General features: G+C 49.6%; 1 pseudogene; it reads left to right on the top strand.

Moving 5' to 3' along the window:
• Positions 1 to 631: 631 nt before the first annotated feature.
• On the top strand, positions 632 to 789 carry LOC144764489 (U2 spliceosomal RNA; annotated as a pseudogene).
• The last annotated feature ends 4,760 nt before the right edge of the window (positions 790 to 5,549 follow it).

Raw genomic sequence — 5,549 nt, forward strand, 5'->3', positions numbered from 1 at the left:
ACCACCAAAAAGACATTGCATGGATGGCAGTAACAAAATGCCTGCCAGTAAATGCATTTTAACACAAGAGAAACTTGGCCAAAGACTCAAAATGCCCCAGATCAACATGTGCCGGAGAAGAGACCGTCCTTCACTTCCTGTGGAACTGTTCCCTTGCGCAAGAAATCTTGAAAAAAATGGGGAAACTCATCAAAAAAATCACCAAACAGACATCACTCTCCGACAAACTTACCCTATATGGTATTGGCATGTCATGCCCAAAGGAGAAAAAAGACAAACTGTGGAGGCTGATAAACTGTATCAAAGAAAGCCTCTGGTCCTCCGGAAACCTAAAACTGTTCAAACACAAAGAAATCACCCTTGAAGAATGCATCAAAATGGCACTCGACAAAGTGCAAACCTATGTCTTTGCGGATGTAAGAAAGAATGGACAAGAATGGGCACTTTACAAGTGGAAACAGAAAGACTGGTCAAAACTAATAAACAAATCATAGACAGTAAATACATTTGTGCAATAAGCAAAATAAAATAATCTCGATGTAAATTTTGCACATGTCTGAGCTGCGCCTCTAGCATGAATGCAAAATCCAAAATGATGCCACCATATTGGATTGGCTACATGTAAATATGTAAAGTTTTTAAATAAAGCCTGTTGAAACTTAAAAAAAACAATCTGTTCTTATCTGTTTAATATCTGATACGTCCTCTATCTGGGCACCATATATTAAATTGATTTTTGGAACACGCATCAACCTGGTATTGCAGTCCTCCAGGAATGGTGCACTTCCCCACCCGAGGAAAACAATGCTGTTGCTACCAAACCCTGTAAAGTGGCGCTATTGTGTTTGCGTGTGAATAAAAGCAAACTGGTCACCGTGTCTTACCTTATTTATGTATTTATTTGACTTATTTGCCACTTTGCGGCACCCGGGCCGTGCGTTATTTATTTATTTTTCGCTGTTTTTCCTTCTTTTTTTTCCCCCTTCTCCATCCAGACGCTGCACTTCCAAAAGAGACAAACTTCGGAAAAATACTGTTTTTCCAGCAGCAGAGTTTCATTGGTTTTGGATCCATTTCACTGGTGAACGAATGGAAGAACGTTCCCAGCAAGTCAGTAGGATGGATGGAGGTAAGGAGGGAGGCAGGCAGGCTGGCAGAGAAGTTGACAATGCCCTTGGCTTCTCTGAGCAAGAAGAAAAATACAGAGGGGCAGATTTACAAGCCCCTTGCGCCGCTTTTACGCCGCCGTTGCGTCACTTTTGTGACGCAGCGGCGGCACAAAAGATGCACCATGGTGCGTCACGTTGTGAAGCCCTGCGCCAGAAGAGGCGTACCATCGCAGGGGGAGGCGTTCCGGCGCAGGAACGCCCCCCAAAAGTGGCTGAGTGAAATCTACAAGATTTCACTCAGTCACTTTTGGGCCCATGCTGCATCAAAACCCTGCTCCTGCTTGAAGCAGGCGTAAGGATTGACGCAGCATTGTGCACATAGGGCCCCCCTGATCATTGCTGGAGCAATGCGCCGCTTTTACGGCACAGATGCGTGACGCATTTGTGCCTTTTTTGCCCCATGGTGCGCCGCATTGTAAATGCGGCGCATCATGGGTGGTGGAGCTGTGGCGCACAATTACTGGCGCATCCCTGCCAATATGCAGGGATGCGCCAGTAAATTGTAAATCTGCCTCAGAGTCCTTTTCATCCTCTGCCCGCCACAAACGGCCAATCCTTATCTATAGTCCTTAGGCTGCAGGGGAGCAGTGTCCCCGGCAAGCGAGGGTGAGGGGCCGGCTATTTCCGGTCAGGGAGCTGTCCAAGGCATCCTGGGCTGATTCCCAGCATCCCCTGGCTGCCAGGCTTTCTGGCCAGCCGGCTGGAAGCAGTGCGCAGGAAGGGGCGGGGCATGCAAATACTAGAAAGAGGACAGTGTGGGTATGTTAAGTGACGCCTAATGAGGCGACAGCCGAGGAGGACTCTGGGAGCCGGGAGAAGGCCTGCGGCCGGGGCCTCCTTTCCGCCGGCACATGCTGAGCTCTTGCTGGGAGAAAAAGAGGCGAAAGGCCAGCCAGCGACAGTGCAAGGGAAGACCCCGGTCCGGGTCAGCCAGGTGGATTTCTTCGGGAGGCGTTCATTCTGGCACCATTCTGGTTATCGCTTCTCGACCTATTGGCTTAGATCAAGTAGGCTGCGTGTTGGGGAGGGGGAGGGGGAGGGTAGATAGTCCAGTGCGGACCCTCGGCTACTAGACCCTGCAGATGGGCCTTCGCCCTCTGGCTTGTCCGGAGCAAGGCTGTGCCAAAGGGAATAGGGTCCGGGGTGAAGGGCTGTTACTGGACACTACCGTTCCTGCACATAGCTGCAGGAACATCGGAATTTGGGAGCCCTTTTTTTTGTTGCCATTCCTGATGACCATCTGCCGTCGCTGAGAGGGAGGGGGGAGCCAACCCCGTCGAAGAGACCCTGGCCGTGAGCAAGGCAGGGTCATTTCTGTGCTTTGGATTGAGGGACTTCCCGTGAGCCCACTCGGGGCTAGCGTTCGTCCAGGGGCCCCTAAGGAAGGTGCAGGGCTCTGGACACTGCGAGAATCCAATGCGGCAGGTCGGGACCTCCGGCCACATCTTTGCTCAAAAGCTGAGCAGGATCGCCGGCCACAAGGGATTTGAGGCGTCGCCCCTTGCTCTTGACCCCTGTGAAGTGCCCCCACACCCCGAGAAGAGCGCGCACGGACAGCAGACGAGCCCACTTTTGACCCTCTGCATCGGTGAAGAAGTCTGCCGGGATACTTTAAGATCCATCCTGCAGTACCTCCTTTTGTCCCTAGAGGGCCGGGCCGGAGTCGAGAATCAACGGTGAGGGGAGTCTGGGTCCCGGTTTGTGCTCGGAAGGTGGCTGGTGACACACGCAAGAGATAAAGGCTTCTCCCCTTTATTAGCACGGGACAGGAAGCCCTTTGGGAGGGAGGGGGGGGGAGCAGACCACCAGACAAAATGTGTGTGTGAAAAAGGCTGCTTTATTGAAACAGGTGCACATTTACACAATAAAAACCTCAGCCAATCGCCTTACAAAACTAGTCCTCACTAACTAGAAAATTTCCTTAACCCCCAATCACAGTCCCCGCCCCTAAAACATCATCAAACCCGCCCACGCCCGCACATAACATTATTACAAATGCAAACAATGCAAAAACCCAGCATAATCATTTCAACTTATCCAATCCCCCAAACCATAACACAAACTACCCGGTTTGCCCTCCAACATTTCTTGGTATCCCAACCTATGTAACCGCCCCAACAAATCATCCTGTCCAACTTCCCCTGCTAATGCCCCAATTCAACAAATGCCAACTACAATCATGCCAAGCCTGGCAAAAAACCACCAATTTCCGCACTGCACCTGTTCCAAGCGACAATTATACAAATAAAAACCCCATATACACCTGTTACAACCAAAGCTGTACCATAAAAAGGAAGAAAAGGGGGAATTAAAAAACCCATGGGAATAAAAAAGGGGGGAAACACCAAAAAGGAAGTGGAAAATTAAAAAATGGGATGGAGGGAGGGAAAAAATTCCTCAAAGCACCTCCCGGCCACCAGGTCACCAAGCCTAAAATGGTGGCCGGGAGGCGGAGCCCCATGAATTTATGGTTGGGCTCCTTTTGGTAGGAAAAGGAGCCCAATAAACAAAAAACCCGCCTGCAGGGCTGCTAATCAGCCCCACCTGCCCCTCCCAAACCGCCCGGGGGGGGGGGACCTCCCTGAGGTCGGCTGCCCCCCCCAAAGCCCCCTTGGGAGGGAGGGGTGTGGGGGGTGAGCAGACCACCAGACAAAATGTGTGTGTGAAAAAGGCCGCTTTATTGAAGCAGGTGCACATTTACACAATAAAAACCTTGGCCAATCGTCTTACAAAACTAGTCCTCACTAACTAGAAAATTTCCTTAACCCCCAATCACAGTCCCCGCCCCTAAAACGTCATCAAACCCTCCCCCGCCCGCGCATAACATTATTACAAATTCAAACAATGCAAAAACCCCGCATAATCATTTCAACTTATCCAATCCCCCAAACCATAACACAAACTCCCTGGCTTGCCCTCCAACAACTCTTGGAACCCCAACCTATGTAACCGCCGCAACAAATCATCCTGTCCAACTTCCCCTGCCAATGCCCCAATTCAACAAATGCCAACTACAATAATGCCAAGCCTGGCAAAAAAACACCAATTTCCGCCACCCAGAAAGCGGGGGGGAATCAAGACCCCTCCTTTCTGCCCCCCAAAAACAGAGACCAGCTGAAACACACCCAGATAAAAACCTAACCCAGAAATTCCTGAATTTTCAAAGATCGTGACAAAACCTCTCTCAACTCCAAAAGATACAAGTCCATACCAATCTTAGAAAGATGAACGCCATCACCCCGGAAAAACTTCAAAGTGTCATACCGAATATCGCTATGAGACACTCGACCAAAACCCAAACCTCTGCAGAAACGTGAAACCTCAAGATTAACCTTCTTACGTGCTTTATCGATCGCCTTGGGCTTGTGCGCACCTCTCCAAGACCTCCGCGGAACCAACTCTGTCCACAGGACATGGCAACCTGACCACTGCTGTTTCAAAAGGGAAAGATCTTTCTTCATCGCTCTCAAAAGAACTACACCCTTAACCCCAGGCAAATCGTTTTCTCCTAGATGAATAACCAACACATCTGGGCAGATACCCCCCACCAACCAGGAATTTAAAGCAGGGATTAACTACTTCCAACACATGCCCCCTTTACCTTTCCACAAAATATTAAACAAACGATCATTGAAACCCAGCATAGGACCAAAATAGCTATTACACGCTTGAACCTGGGCACGTTTCACGAAGGAATGCCCCACAATCTATATGGTCATAGCCGCAGAACGAGGGCCAGCCACGGAACCTGATTTAACATAAAGAGGATGACGCAAGCGCCTCCCTCTCCTCATTCCTTACATAGCGATGATAACAATTAGACGACCAACGCCTAATGTCTTGCTGTGACCAACCCCTGTTATGGGCTTCAGTCGCTGCTCCAATCCTAAAAGAATGAGTACCATATTTCTTATCATCCAGACCGATATAGCGCAAAGCTTTTCGCAGTACCATGCGCAATTGATATTCTGTAACTTTGGATCCATCCGCATGCTGAAATACACAAGCTTCTGGGACCCCCCCAGAAACCACCCACAAACGCTGAGCCCACTGCAAAGGACATGTCCCAGAAGGAGACGCTGCCTCCAACCAAATACCCTTTCCCTTCCCTCTTTGGTCAGTTTTCGAGCGAGATAGCCAGATGTGCACACCTCTTTCAGACAAATGAACATCCCCCCAACCCACCTCCCCATACAATTTGGAACCTAACAATTCCGAAACTCTAAAAGCACCGAAAAACATCCAAACCATGAGCGTTGCAAACAGACAAGCTTCAAAATCATCCCTACAAATGCATGGCAAAGCCTCTAATACCCGAGCCAAATTCTGCCATGACAAGGGGCTCCTAACCAAATGCTCCCTTCCCCGCTCCCGACACCA

This window comes from Lissotriton helveticus, chromosome 6 (genome assembly GCF_964261635.1).
Source record: "Lissotriton helveticus chromosome 6, aLisHel1.1, whole genome shotgun sequence".
NCBI classification, from domain to species: domain Eukaryota; kingdom Metazoa; phylum Chordata; class Amphibia; order Caudata; family Salamandridae; genus Lissotriton; species Lissotriton helveticus.